Below are 16,253 nucleotides of genomic sequence, written 5' to 3' on the forward strand. Positions count from 1 at the left end.
TGGGTTCAATCCCCAGCACCAAAAAAAAATCAGACTTCTGGGGCCCAACCTAGACCTAAACCATCTCTGGGCAGGACCAAGGGTTCAAACCAATGTTCTCAATTTACAGATGAGAACAGAAGACACATGGGACAGAGTTGAGACTAGAATACTGGCTTTTCCTTGTCTATTTGTGGTCTTGCTGCCTTACTTCTCTGACACCTACCAGAGTATCTTCTTAACTCAGCACCGAAGCAAATCACAGCCAGTGATGGTTAGCAACCGAATGAGCTAAAGCAGTCTTGCTTACAGTGCGGACCCCATCTTTGCATTCTGCCTCGCCAAAAATCCATTAGCAAAGGGAATTCAGTGTGCAGTACTTTTATGTCTTTTACCTTTAAACTTTTGCCTTAGCTTTCACTCCTATTTCTCCCACCCCTGATGGTAGGGATATAACACAAGGCCTTGTGCATGCTAGGCAAGCACTCTACCACCAGGTCACATCTGCAGCCCTTACTCCTCCTGTTCTTAACCACACACATTTTAAAAATTGAGATATAATTCCTCACTTTACCATCTTGGTTTGCAGTTAGCAGTTTCTAGTACTATGTATTTACAGGGTTATGTAACCACCACTGCCATCTAATTCCAGAATATTTTTATCACCAAAAAGAAACTCTACCATTAGTAGTATTCTTCATTACCCTCTCCTCCTATCCTCCAGAAACCACTGATCTACTTATTACTTTCTGACTCTGTGGATTTGACTTTTCTGATTCTCTCATATACATGTTGTACAATATGTGACTTTTTGTGTCTGTCTTCTTTAAGTCTGCAAATTATTCTAAGGTTCATGTGGTAGCAGGTGTCAGTACTTTATTCCTTTTTATGGATGAATAATATTCCATTGCATAGATATACCACATTTTTATTTATCCATTCATCTGTTAATGAACACTTGTTCCAATTTTTTTTAGCTATTGTACATAATGCTACTATAAATATTAATACACAAGTTTTTGTGTGAACATATGTTTACAATTCTGTATATACCTGGGAGTGGAATTATTGGGTAATATGATAATTCTATATTTAACTTTTTAAAAAAATAATTTGTTTGCTTACCTTTTTTATTTTCTTATTTTTTTTTTATTTCTTTGTTGAGTGTTTAACTTTTTTAAAATTTTTTTATTTATTTTTTAGTTGTAAGTTGGACACAATACCTTTATTTTATTTATTTATTTTTATGTGATGCTGAGAATTGAACCCAGGCGCTCTACTGTTGAGCCACAAGAAACTACTCAACTGTTTTTATAATCACATATACTTGTTCACTGAAGTAATAACTTTTTTTCTTTCACTTATTCGTAAGAGAAAAATATCACTCAGAAGTAATACAGTTTTGAACCTTTGTATAAATATGGAGGATTGGGCTGGGGTTGCGGCTCAGTGGTAGAGTGCTCGCCCAGCATGCTTGAGGCCCTGTGTTCGATCCTCAGCATCGCATAAATGTAAAATAAAAATATTTAAGAAAAATAAAATAAAAAATAAATAAATATGGAGGATTGAATAACTACATTTTCTATTTTCCCTCCTGGAAATGTGGTAAGAGAGATTTTCTTTTACCCTCACAAAGAAGATATTAAGAGGAAAATAATAAAATATTTTGAAGTTGTGAGGGAGGTGGGCAATGGGAATTGATTCTTAGTCTACCAGAGAAAGATGAGACCTGAGGCAGCAATGGGAGGACCCAATCACAGGCCTCATGGAACTGTTTAAAGCTTTCTACTTTAGAGATAACAGATATCTCTAAAAGTGGGAGTCCAAGTGGGGATGAGCAAGGGATCAAATAAAGATTTATGAAAGATTTGTACAGCCATCTTCGTGGCAGCACTAGTCACAACAGCCAAAGGTGAAAGAAACCCAATGCCCATCGATGGATGAATGGTAAACAAAATGTGGTATATCCACACAATGGAATAGTATTTGACCTTTAAAAGGAAGGAAATCCTGACACATCCTTCAACGAGGATGAAAGCATTCCACCAAGTGACAGAAGTGAATCACAGAAACACTGGATCATTCTATTTATAGGAGGTCTCTAAATTAGTGAAATTCATGGAGACAGAAAGTAAACTAGTGGTTGCCAGGGGTGGGGAGAATGGAGGATGGGTGCTGCTGAATGGGTTACAGAGTTTTCTGCAGTTTGATTGCACAACAATGTGAATATATATAATACTATTGAACTGTGCATGGAAAATTTTGTTAAGGTGATAATTTGTATTGTATTTTACCAATTTCTAAAAAAAAGTGTTAAAAAACATAATCTTTGGAGCTGGGGTTATAGCTCAGTGATAGAGCACTTGCCTCGCACATGTGAGGCATTGGGTTCGATCCTCAGCACCACATAAAAATAAACAAAACAAAGATATTGTGTCCATCTTAAAAAAAAAAAAACATAATCTTGGTTTGTCTTTCCTACTCTGAGCAAGGGGATAAAGCCTCTCCCAATCGTGGAGAAAGATGTGACTTTCTCGAGAGGTTAAACAAAGGTAACTCCAGGCCAGAGAACATAATGCACCTGAGGGCAGGGTATATAACAGGAAAAGTGAAACCTTCAGCCTGGTCACCTCCCCACTCCCCAAAGATGACTGACGGAGTCTTCTCTGGAGTAACTGGCCCAAGGGAAAGAACTTTGGGTATTCGGCTATAAATAGGGGGCTGAAGGTCACACTGGAAATTAGTTTGAAAGAGAGATGCCAATACAACAAAGAGAAAAGTGACCTTGGAGGAATAGGAGCAAAAGCAGAAAAAAAAGCTTTTAAATATTAATATTATTGGTTGCTGAATAGATAAGAATAGATATTTTATCTCTGAAGCAAGGCCACCAAAAAGGAACATTCAGAGAACAAAAAAGCCTCTTGAAAATTAAAAATGTGGTATTTAAAATGAAAGATTCAATAGAAGTGTTGAAAAATTAAGGTGAAAAAAAGCTCCTGTTAGTAGAACCAATAACAAAGACAGAAAAAAAATGGAAATAAAAAAAGAGGAAGAAAAGAAAATTTGAGAATATCAATTCAGGATATTGATCCAGCATTAAAAAAAAAAAAAAAAACAAGATTCATAGAAAACCATATGGGAAAATTATCAAAGAAATAACTATAGAAAAAATGGCCAGAACTGAAGAATCTAAATTCCTGGGTGGAGAGGCCCTATATATACCCAATAGGATGGATAATAACAAACCCATATTGAGATGTATCATCTTGAAATTTCAGAACACAGAACCCAAAACAGAGATGCTTCATGTTTGTAAAAAGAAATAACAAGGAATCAGAATGACTTCAGACTTCTTGACAATATCACTGAAAACCAGAAGACAATAGAGAAATACTTTCAGAAATCTGAGGAAAGATAATTACAGCAGGGTACAGTGGTACGCACCTGTGATCCCAGTGGTTTGGGATGCTGAAGCAGGAGGACTGCAAGTTTGATCCTGGCTTCAGCAACTTAGTGAGGCCCTATCTCTCTCTCTCTTTTTTTTTTAGAGAGAGAGAGAGAGAATTTTTATCTTTATTTTTTAGTTTTCGGCGGACACAAGATCTTTGTTTTTATGTGGTGCTGAGGATCGAACCTGGGCCGCACGCATGCCAGGTGAGCGTGCTACCGCTTGAGCCACATCCCCAGCCCTAAGGCCCTATCTCAAAATAAAAATAAAAATAAAAAAGGACTGGGGATATGGCTCAATGGTTGAGTGTCCCTGGTACAAAATAATAATAATAAGATTGCAAACCCAGAATTCTGTACCTAGCTAAACTATCAACTAGTTAAGGTACAAAATGTTTTCAGTAATGGAAAGTCTAAAAAAAAAAAAAAATCTTCCTGGCATTCTTTCCCAGGAAACTACTAGAAGATAGACTCCAAGAAAGAAGAGACATGGAACTCAGGAACAGGAATAGGAAGGAGAGAGACAATACCATGGTCCAGAGTGAGCCATCTAGAGAGTAACAGGGTAAGGCGAGTAGGAGAGATAATGCCAATAAAAAGATGAAGCTGATGGATTATATTTGTGATAGGTACACAGAAAACTAGACACAAAACTGAGACTGTTAACTCCAGGAAAAGGAAACTTCAAGAAAAAAAATAGAAATGCTGTGGTTGTGGGTGTAGCTCAGTGGTAGAACACTTGTCCGCATGTGTAAGGCCCTGCGTTCAACCTCCAACACTGTTAAAAAATTATTAAAACAGAAAGAAAGAATGAAAAGAAAATACAATTATGGTCTTCACATGGCTTCGTTGTAAATAATATTTATATAATAATATTATAAACACTAAATTTTGGCCCGACCAAAATTTGTGACATGACTGTATTGGGAAGATGGTGGGAATTGAAGAGTTGTGTGGGGAAGATGGGGATGAAAGAGTTAAATCCTGTTTTCTTTTTTAAGAAATCATAGATCATATCTAAAACTGAAAAATCAAGAAATAGCTGTACAAGCATGTTACTTAGGAACAGGGAGGTGCATACCAGAAGAAACAGCTAAAGGACTTGAACATGGTTGGATCCCAGAAGCAGGTCAAGAGTATAAACAGGTAGAGCTGCTTTCCTTTGTGATGAACCTTCTAGAACAATTTGATTTTTAAAAGTATGTATCTATCTCACTTGACAAAAATACAAACTAATTAATTAAATAAAAGGTGAGGGGGAAGGAACAATAAAATGGAAATGAGATTTAGGTGGAGCGGTGGAATATTCTGTTCCTTTGCATTTTAAATGAAGGGCAGGGCGCATGAAACTCTTTAATATGTGCAATGAATAGTAAAAGATATACTTAGGATTTGTATGTGACAATTCTGAGCAAAGATACGGGGAGAGGCAGATGCTGGCAGACAGAGTGTGACAGAGAAATAAAGGGAGGGGGAGAGAAAGAAACAAATACCAATACCCAAAAAGACATAAGCCAGACTCATAAACACAAAGAGAAATGTGGAAAGACTACTACCCCCCCCCCCAAAAAAAAAATTCACAGGTGTGATTCAGGACCATATACACCCACATGTGCACCCACAACCAAGTCTTCATAGATAACATCTCCAACTTCTGTTAAATAGTGGGGAATGCGATTATTACTAGACATTCTCTACCACCACCAGTACCATCACCACTACTAATTTTCCTCTGCCTTCAAGACCCAGCTGAAATTTTCATGGGAACCTCCCAGGCCATTCCAGTTTGGGTCCATTACCCAGACTAACTCATCTTCTAGGAAAAGAATGTCTTGTCCACCCATTTGGACTTGACCTTCTGGTATGTGGTGCTGAGGATCGAACCTGGGCTGCACGCACACCAGGCAAGCGCGCTACCGCTTGAGCCACATCCCCAGCCCTGGACTTGACCTTCTTAACATTCTTATGACCTTACGATGTTATTACACAGCTATACTAAACTGCTATTGCTTCTCTTTTGAGCTGCTATTTAGCTTTCTCTTCAACTAGGTTATATGTGCACAGGGGACAGAGGAGCCATGTCTATCCACTGAAGAATCTTCCATGGTCCCAGCTTCCAAGGAGGCTCTGGATGGGAGGCTCTGCCATTCACTTTCTTGGTGATTTAAGCTTGTTACTTGACCTCTTTGTTTGTCAGTCCTTATTTGTAAGGATACTATTAGAATGAATTATATAAAATAGCCAGTCTCCCGCCATATTTGACCTCCCCAAATGGCAATTTTATATGATTCAACCTCATAAAACCACCACCTTAGGAGGTATGAGGGTTAAATGCAGCGTGTGTTTCACCCTAAGGGAACACCACCCTGCTGCACAAAAGGTGGTTGTAAGCCACTTGGACCTTGTGGAACAAAGGCACTACCTAGGGATGGCAGGGAGCCAAACAGAGGGAGCCTGGCCCCTGACACTGGAGCGCTGTATCTGCTATGGATTGCTAATGTCTAGAAATTTATATGAGCAAGAAATGACCCCCTACTTAGGTTAAACCCCTGTTATTTGGGCCTGTTTTGAAGCAGCTAAGCTGACACCCTAATTAATAAAATATGTGTGTTTGAGAGAAAGAAACCAGGTATTTCTGCATAGAGATTTCTGCCTTGGGACACAGAATGTGAAAATGCAGGTTAACAGGGACAGTCTAAGACATGTGGGTGGTTGGGGGCGGGGAGGACAATAAGTTCAATTTCAGATGAGTTCAACTGCAGATGCTCAATTTTGAGCCTAGGGCAAACTGCTTTGTACTTCTGGAGCCCAGGAAAGATGATAAAGCTGGAAATACTGGTTGGAGAATCACATGTGTTTGTACGATTATTTTAACCTCAGAAAAGGTGTGCTCATCCTAGGAAGACATATGGAGACAGAAAAAGGACTCTGCTAGCCGAGTGTCTCAGTCTGTTCAGGCTGCCATAAACAGAATATCACAGACAGAGTGGCTTTTACTTTTATTTATTTATTTATTTTTTTTGGTACCAGGGATTGAACCCAGGGGTGCTTAACCACCAAGCCACATCTCCAGACCTTTTTATTTTTATTTTTTTATTTTGAGACAGGATCTCACTAAGTTGCTTGAGGCTGGTTTTGAACTTGCAGCCCTCCTGTCTGAGCCTCCTGAGATGCTGGGATTACAGGTGTTTACAGCCACCATGCCTGGCTCTGAGTGGCTTTTAAACAACAGAAATTTATTTCTCATGGTTCCGGAGGCTAGAATGTCCAAGATGAGGGCACCAGAAGACTTAATGTCTGATGAGGGTCTGATTCCTGATCATGACCTAATTATCTCACAAAGGGCACCATGCCCTAATACCATAATCTTGAGGGTTAGTCTTCCACTATATGAGTTTGGGAAGGAACACATAATGAAATGGTGAAAACATTAATAATCATGGTAATTACTACCATGGATAAAACATTTCACCATGTGCGGGACAGGGGCTGTGCTAAATACTTCAAGTGTATCACAGCTTTAAGCTCACAAGAAACTTTTAAGTGGGAAACATATCTTAGCTGCAAAGCTGGGAACTGAACCCAGGTCTGATCAACTTCAAAGTTCACCTTGCTAACATTATTCATTAATATATTTTTTTAAAAACTTGAGGATGCAGGTATATGCAATTGCCAGAACTCTTCAAACCATAGATTTTAAATGAGTACACTTTACCATATATAAGTTATACCCCAATAAAGATGATTTTTTTTTTTTAAAAAGAGCTTCCATTATTCAGGGGTCAATAACCAGTTGTTGACACGAGACAATATAAACTTAAAAGTATGAATTTAAACTCGAAAGTGAAAGGAAAGTGACCACAACACTTGGAGTGACCAAGAGATTTTTATTGCAGCAGTGCAACAGAGGAGAAAAGAGAAAGAGAAGGAGAGAGAGAAAGAGAGAGAGAGCGTGCGCAAGAGAGACAGAGAGAGCAGGAGAGAGCAAGAGAGAGGGACCCGGCAGGAGGGAGTTTTTATAGCCCAAATCTAATGGGGTCTCTGGGTCTGCAAGCTGCCTTGTTGGCACACAAGGGGGTTAAGTGCTCAGCCTTGAGCGGCGGGCTAAGTGTTCAGCATTGAGCAGGGGGGCGAAGCACTCAGCCTTGAGCTGGGGCTTGGGCGTTTGGGCTTGAAGCAAACAGGTGATAAAGAACCAGACAGAGGGTTTGAGTGGCCAGGTCACCCTGCAGCTAACTTTGTTTGGCAAGCCCTGCAGACAGTTTACTCAGCCTGTCCTGCACCTAACAGAAAGCAAGTTGGGGATGGTGGTGTATGCCTATAATCCCAGCAGCTTGGGAGGCTTAGGCAGGAGTTCAAAGCCAGCCTCAGCAACTTAGTGAGGCACTAAGCAACTTGGCAAGATCCTATCTCTAAATAAAATATGAAAAGGACTGGGGAGTGACTGGAGTTGTGGCTCAGTGGTACAGGACTTGCCTAGCATGTGTGAGGTACTGGGTTTGATACTCAGCACTACATAAAAATAAAAATAAAGGTCCACCATCAACTAAAAAAAGGAGGGGGAGCTGAGGATGTGGTTGAGTGGTTAATCACCCTTGGGTTCCATCTCTGGTACCAAAAAAAAAAAAAAAAAAAAAAGTATTTGCAAGCAACTGAGTTTAGATTTAGGGACGGTTTTACATGATTCCCCTGGTCCTTCTCCCAGTCTGAGATAGAAATAAAAAGTCTTACTGGCACATTCAAAAACAAACACACAAAGACTAACGGGTGGAATCCAGTTGTCAGGTTTTATGATCAGAATCTCAAGGTAGCCCTTCTTGAAGGTTAAGATAATCAAACTCGGGGCTTCTCAACCTCAACACTATTGATGTTTGGACCAGAACCTTCTTTGTTGTGGGGGCTTTCCTGTGTATTTCAGGATGCTCAGAAGCATCCCTGGTCCCTACCACTCAATTACACACCCTCAGTGGTGACAACCAATAATAGTGAAGCAAGATTGTCCTGGTTGAGAACCATACTCTAGTTACCATTTGGCACATCTTGAGGGTGGTGCATCCTCCTCCGGGGCTCCAGTACTTCCTGGGCCAGGATTCATGTCCATTGGCCCCACCTAGAGCACTGAACATCCTCAGGTCACTTTCTGGCCACCTGGGCTCATCTCACTCACCCTGTGAGAGGGACAGCTGCTGTTCACCTCCTTTTCAGGGTGCCTCCACCTCTGCGCCTATCTGGTAGCTCTGTGCTACTCCCACATCTTCAGTTCCAGGAGCAATGTCTGTCCTCTCTATTGTCCATCCTCTTGTAGCCTTTCTGTCCCCACCCCCAATACACTCTGTAAAGCCTGCGTAGTCTCCCTTTCCAAGGTATAAAGAGTGGTGGTCTATTGGTGGACAGGATCATTGTCCCATCTCATGCAGAGGCCCCCTCCTTCTGCAGAATGTCAAAGAAAGGGAATCCTCCATCTACTGCAAGGTGGGCAGGATGGGAACCTGGCTCTTTCAGAGCAATGATTGAGGGAGATAGGTTGGACTGGAAGTCTCCTGCCTCTCTTCATAGGAAGGAATGTGCCCATGGGCTATACCTACTGCAGGAGAGAATTCTAGATGCTAACCTGTTCTCCTTAGGTCTTCTCTGTTCTCAGGGGAATTTCCCAGTCCAAGCATATGGATTGGCTTCTGTAAGAAGTTACTCATCAGTACCGTCTTTATTTCCTTATCTTAGGGCTTCCCATATGGGTGGGAAAGGAAGAAAGAATAGCAAAGGGACTCTCTGGACCTTTTCACTCCACCAGCCTCACCCTCAAAATGGACAGAAAAGTGTTCACCATGTTTTAGATTTTCATGTCTCTAAGTAGATGAACTGTGTGAAAGTTTATGACCCAAATGAAAAGATACATTTTACATTACTAGATGAGCAGAGTGGCTTCAGATCAGAACGGGCAGTGAAATTAGTAATGCATATATTTAAAAATTTCCTTCTAGTTCTAATTTTTCCAGGATTCCCCTCATTACTCTGAAATTTCTGGAATGTGTACATGTTGTGGTCCCACCCATCCCCGGACTTTAAAGCAGGAATGTCAAACACATTCAGCATAAGGTCACCATTTGGTCAGTGGAAATTTTGAAAAATGGTGGTGACACAATCTCCAGCCTGTGGTTTCTGGCTCCTAGCCATTTGGGGGAGAAAGATTGCCCCAAGGTAGTGACAGAGGTCAATGTGTGGGCAGGATGAGTACCAGCCAACATCTCATCCCATTCTGGGGATGGTTTGGAGATGACAGAAAAGCAATGGAAGCTGGACTCTCAGGGTGGGCTGCTTCTCTGCAGGTGCATGCATGGAGAGACACCTGGGTCTGAACCATGATCTCTGTGTATGCTTCCTGTAAACTGTAGGTGCCACCTTGAGAAAACAATCAGACACGTGCAGGGGTTCCACAGTCTACAGGACAATTGGCCTAGGCTCTTCTCTAAGACAGGGTTATGGAAGCAAAAGAAACAAAGTTAACATACCAAATTAGAGGAGAGGAATAAGGCACCTCAGTCTAAATAAACCCCACCATGCCACTGATTGAATGTCTGTGTTCCCCTAAAATTCATATGATGAAGCACTAACCCCCAATACGATGCTATTTGGAGGTAAGGTTTTTAGGAAGCGATTAGGTTTAGCGATTAGGTTTAGATGAGGTCATGAGGGTGGGTCCCCATCATGAAATTAGTGTCCTTAGGAGAAGGGGAAAAGAGATCAGAGCACTCTCTCTCTCTTCCATGTAGGGACTCAACAAGGAGGTGGCTGTCTGGAAGCCAAGAAAGGTGCCATCTTGGACTTCCCAACCTCCAGAGCTGTGAGAAACAAATGTCCCATGGTTTAAGTCACTCTGTCTATGATATTTTTTAATGACAGCCTGAGCTGACTAAGACACCAGGACACTCTGGGGGACAATTTGGGGAAGTATATATGGCCTGGGTATTCAATAGGATGAATACCTAATGACATGGGGAGGTGGAGATAGTAACTGAAAGCAGGAGCTTTCAAAATAGCATGTGCAGGAAGACCTTGTTGTGTTTAATAAAACATATGTATGCATAGACAGATTTCTGTAGTCTATAGAAAGCTGTTCAGTGGTAACCTCTGGATGGTGGAAATGTGTTGTTTTATTTTTGTTTTTCATATTTGGTTACTTTCTACAATACATATATATTACTTTTGTTAAAAATAAGAAGTTATTTTTAATTAGAGAGAATGCGTGGTGTGTGCTGGGAGGGACTTCCTAGATCATCTGCTCCCAGTCCTCATTTTTATTCAAAGGAGGAAAATTTTTGACTCATCACATTGACTTAAAAAATAAGCACTTTTTATTGCGGAAAATTTCAGACAGACTCATATGTAGACAAAACACTGTTAATGAACTTCCACATCCACACCATTTAACCTCAACCATCCGTTCATGGCAATTCTGGGTTCATTTGTTCTCCTATGCACTTTTTCTCTCCCATTTTACTTTGAAGCAAATCCCAGACCTCATATAACTTCTTCTATTAATATTTCAATGTTATCTATTTATGGACTCAATATATATAAACCACAATAAACTATCATGTCTAAAAAATTAATACTGTTGTCAAATACCCAGTCAGTAGCCACATTCCCAGTTGTCTCATAAAGGTAATAAGTGAAATTTTTGTTTGTATGTGGTGCTGAGGATCGAACCCGGGCTGCACGCATGCCAGGCGAGCGCGCTTGAGCCACATTCTCAGCCCAATAAGTGAAATTTTTAAAGAAGAGTTTTATTGAATCAAGATCCAAATAACAGGCTGGGGTTGTGGCTCAGCAGTAGAGCTCTTGCCTAGCACGGGCGAGGCCCTGGGTTCGATCTTCAGCACCACATGAAAATAAATAAATAAAATAAGGGTATTGTGTCCAACTACAACTAAAAAATAAATATATAAAAAAAGAGATCCAAATAAGTTCTACAGATTGCAATTTGTGCAATATATCTTTTTCGGCTTCTTTCCGTCTCCAGTTTCTCTCTCCATCTCCTTTCCCTAGCGGCGTCTCTGTTGAGGACTCTAGGATGCTTTTCCTGTGACATCTCCTGGAGTCTCCATTTTGCTGATTGCATCCATGATGGTGTTGAATGTGCTCCCCTCTGCTCTGGATTTTCTGTAAGTGGAAGTTGCATCTAGAGCCTTCAACATATACTCCGGTACCATTTCAGAGGACAAGAGCTCTTCCCAGATGTTGGTGTGTCCTTCCACCAAAAGGTACCTAATGTCTGGTTGCCTCTTATAACTTGATAGGTGATGTTAGCTGCTGTTGAAACTCAATCTGAGGATCCATTCTGTCATGGTGAGGATCCAGTTCTAAAATTCTTTCCTCACTTGTTAGTTGGACTATTTCTATAAAGAAAAACTTCCCTTCCCCTGTGATTTGATAAAGGCTGATATATGCATGATTCTTTTCATTTACTTACCAGTTTTCAAATAATTAGTTGATTTCTGAGCATCCTCCAAAGGCAAACAACTGTTTTTAATCATATGAACTCATGGATTTCAATCTGTTTGTCTTTTGTTTAAAATTATTGATGGATACAATACCTTTATTTTATTTATTTATTTTTACATGGTGCTGAGGATCAAACCCAGTGCTTCACACGTGCTAAGCAAGTGCTCTATCACTGAGCTACAACTCCAGTCGCAATCTCTTTGTCTTTTAATCCATTGTAGTTAGTGCCCTTCTTTTTTAAAATATTTTTTTAGTTGTCAATGGAATTTATTTTATTTATTTATATGCGGTGCTGAGAATTGAACCTAGTGCCTCACACAAGATAGGCAAGGAGTCTACCACTGAGCCATAACCCCAGCCCACCCTTCTTTTTATTTTTTAAAATATTTTTTAAATACTTAAATATTTTTTTAAAAATTAGTTATGTATGGACACAATGCCTTTATTTATTTTTATGTGGTGCTGAGAATCAAATCCAGTGCCTCACACTGTACCACTGAGCTACAACTGCAGCTACTATAGTTATTACCTTTCTTGATGCTTAAATTATCCCCCCTCCCCCTTTTTTTGGCCACTGGGAGTCTTCTGTTGTTGTCAAGGTTGCCCAGGGGATTGAACGCAGGGGTGCTCTACCACCGTGCTATATCCCCAGCCATTTTACTTTGAGACAGGATCTCACTAAGTTGCAGAGACTGGCCTTTAATTTGCAATTCTCCTGCCTCAGCCTCCTGAATCTCTGGGACTACAGGCATGCACCACCATGCCCAGCGAGCTATTGTTTTAATTATATGAACTCCTGGATTTCAATCTATTTGTCTTTTAATCCATTGTGGTTATTACTCTTCTTCTTTCTTTCTTTCTTTTTTTTTTTTTAGTTGTTGATGGACCTTTATTTTATTTATTTGTGTGTAGTGCTGAGAAGCGAACCCAGTGCATCATCACGCATGCTAGGCAAGCGCTCTACCACTGAGCCACAACCCAGCCCTGTCATTACCCTTCTCGATGCTTGAATTATCCCATTTTTTGGCCTCTGGGAGTCTTCATTGTTGTACTTGTTGTACAGGGGATTGAACCCAGGGGCACTCTACCACTGAGCCACATCCCCAGCTCTTTTTATTTTTTATTTTGAGACAGGGTCTCACTAAGTTGCAGAGGCTAATCCTGAATTTGCAATTCTCTGAACTGCTGAGATTATAGGTATGTACCACTTTGCCCAACAACTGGGGACCTCTTCAAGTTTGCTTCAGAGTCTTTGCCATGATCCCTAGTAATCTTTAATAGAAATAGCTCTTCAGAGCCGAAATATCACCTCAATGAACAAAATAAGCCACCAGAATTAAAGTAGGATACTATTTCTGAGATCTTTTTTTTCCTCTTCCGTTTGATTCTAAGGCTCTGACTCCACAAGGAAGTTCTCCCTCAAGGAGCTCCTGTCTCCTTGACTTGAGTGTGCTCAAGGCCCTCTACCTCTGGCTGTGCCGGCCCTAGTATCCCCTGCTTTGCTGAAGTTTCAAAGGTAGAAATTCAGCATTGGAAGTAGCTTAGTGACTGACCCCAGGAAGGGGCTGGTAGTCCCATATGAGAACCACACACCTTGTGTCAGGTGTCAGGCAGGCAGGGCAAAACCCGGGCTGAATTCCCAGGTGAAGTGCCTTCTTCCACCCTTCATGTGAGGTTTTTAACTCCAGCACAGTCTAAATTCTTTTAAAGGGGCTGGGCAGCCTCGACTCACAGCGGCCCCAAGCACCCACCTTTGGTCTTGGGCCTTCTTCCGCTCCTTTTCCCTCCCAGCCTTTCACTCCAGCTCTGCTAAAGTTCTAGTCTTTTCCACCTCTGTCTCTCTCTCTCTCCTCTTCTCTTTCAATCTCAAAGAAGGCATTGGGCTCTTATTTAATGTCCTCAGCAATCCTCTAATTATCCCCATTTTATAGGTAAGGGAACTGAGAAGATTGTCTCTAAGTGCTACTCTGGGACCTGAACCCACACACACAGGCTCCACATCTGCTTCATGACACTGACCACACGATCACTCATCCTCTGTTTTCCCCCTTTAAAAATATACAATTTTTTTTCTGATTTCAGAATTAAGATATGCATGTAAAATTTCAAACAACATAAATAAATTTTTTAAAAAAGTAAGTCTTCTTTCTTCTCAGCACAATAATCACCATTAACTATTTGGTGTGTTTCCTTCCAGAATGTTTTCTACATAAATACGTGCAAATGACTAATTTTCTAAAAATGATTCTTTTCTGCTTTATTACTGTCATCCACTGTGAGCTGCTTCTTGTGTTTAGAACGTTTAGATGGTCTGTGTTCTATTCACCAGCTTCAGTTTTTCCACTGTGACTATACATTAGTCAATGCTGCATTGATGAACTTTGAGGCTGTTTCCAATTTTCATTATTTCAAACAATGCCTTGGTTAGCACTCTTGGACATTCAGCTTTGCACATTTGTGTAACTATTTCTGTAGGATAAATTCCTGAAAATGGAATTCTGGAATCAACACCATACACATTTAAAAATTTAAGAAATACTAAATTAACCTCCTAAAGCAACAAGATTGGATTCCTGTACATTTATACAATGATTGCTTGTTTTCTGCACATGCCAGATTGACATTGGGGAAATACATGCTTACCAGATCAATGTTAGGAATATTTTTCAGTTTTGTCTATCTGATTGGTGAAAAGCATTTTACTATTGCTTTATTTTGCATTACTTAATTTTTGGTAAGGTTGACTATGTTTATTCCTGATCTCCGTTTCTATGGTGCATTGTCTATTCAGATTTTTTGTTCAAATTTGCCTGGCTACTACTTACTTTTCTTATTGACTCATGAACCCTTCTTACACATTGTATATTTTTTATATGTATTAGAAATATGTCCTCAGTTTTTTGTTTGTTTATTTTGGGTACCGGGGATTGAACTCAAGGACACTTGGCCATTGAGCCACTTTCCTAGCCCTATTTTTTTTTTTTTTTTTTTAATTTAGAGACAGGGTCTTACTGAATTGCATAGTACCTTGCTTTTGCTGAGGCTGGCTTTGAACTCCTGATCCTCCTGCCTCAGCCTCCCGAGAATCTGGGATTACAGTCATGCGCCACTGGGATTATAGGCATGCGCCACTGTGCCCCACTGTTCCCAATTTAATGTTGGCTTCCCCAAACAGACGTTTTCCTTCCTTCTTCCTTTCCTTTCAGTGCTCAGAATTGAATCCAGGGCCTTGCACATGCTAAGCACAAGCTCTAACACTGAGCTCTACCAGAGTCCTTAGAGGTTTTAATTATTAAGATGATCAAACTTAAAAGTATTTTGGTTTATTAATGGTTTTCAGTCATCTTAGAAAGGCCTTGTGCATCCCAAGGTTATAAGAATGTTCACTCCATATATATATATATATATATATATATATATATATATATATATATAAAATATTTGTTTATATAACATTTATTTATTTTTTCAATAAATCAAACCCAGGGCCTCACACAAGCACTCTATCACTGAGCTGCATCCTAATGTTTTGTTTTACATTTGCATTTTTGGCATTAATCAATGAAATAGAGATGTAACTTTCAAAACCACCCCTATTAACTGGTTAATTGTTCAGGAAACAATTATTGACTAACACTTTCCCAACTGATTTACAATACTACCTTTACCATATAAGTGCTAAATTCCCATCAGTATTCTGGGGTTATTTCCGGACTATTTGTTCTAATCGGTTATGCAAGTCCTGTGCTAGGACCAGCATGCTCTGATTTTATGTTTTAGTACTTGGTAGGGCAGGTTGCCCCATACTCTCCTGTTTCAGAATGTTCTGGGTTTTCTCATCATTCTGGATGAACTTTCAAATTATTTTATCAAGTTTCTCAAATAGTCCTTTTGAGATTTAGAGACTGCATTGAATTTATGGGAAAATTGATATTTTTTACAGAGTCTTCTTATCTAGGAACAAGTTATTATTTTTTGCTTATTCAAGTCTTCCTTTTGATAGAAGACTATTATTTTTCCTTTTTGAGGTGCTGGGGATCATCCAGAACCTTGTGCATGCTAAGCAGGTGCTCTACCACTGAGCTACATCCTCAGCTCAATTTTTCTCTTTTTAAAAAATATTTTTATCAGTTGTTGATAAAAATTTTTATTTATTTATTTATTTATTTATTTATTTATTTATATGTGGTGCTGAGATCAAACCAAGCTCATACATGCTAGGCAAGCACTCTACCACTGAGCCACAATCCAAGCCCCTCAATTTTTCTCTTTTAACTGACTCAAAAGACTTTAATTGATTGATCCAATATAAGTCCTATCATTTA

The sequence above is a fragment of the Marmota flaviventris genome, chromosome 19, assembly GCF_047511675.1.
Source record: "Marmota flaviventris isolate mMarFla1 chromosome 19, mMarFla1.hap1, whole genome shotgun sequence".
NCBI lineage: Eukaryota > Metazoa > Chordata > Mammalia > Rodentia > Sciuridae > Marmota > Marmota flaviventris.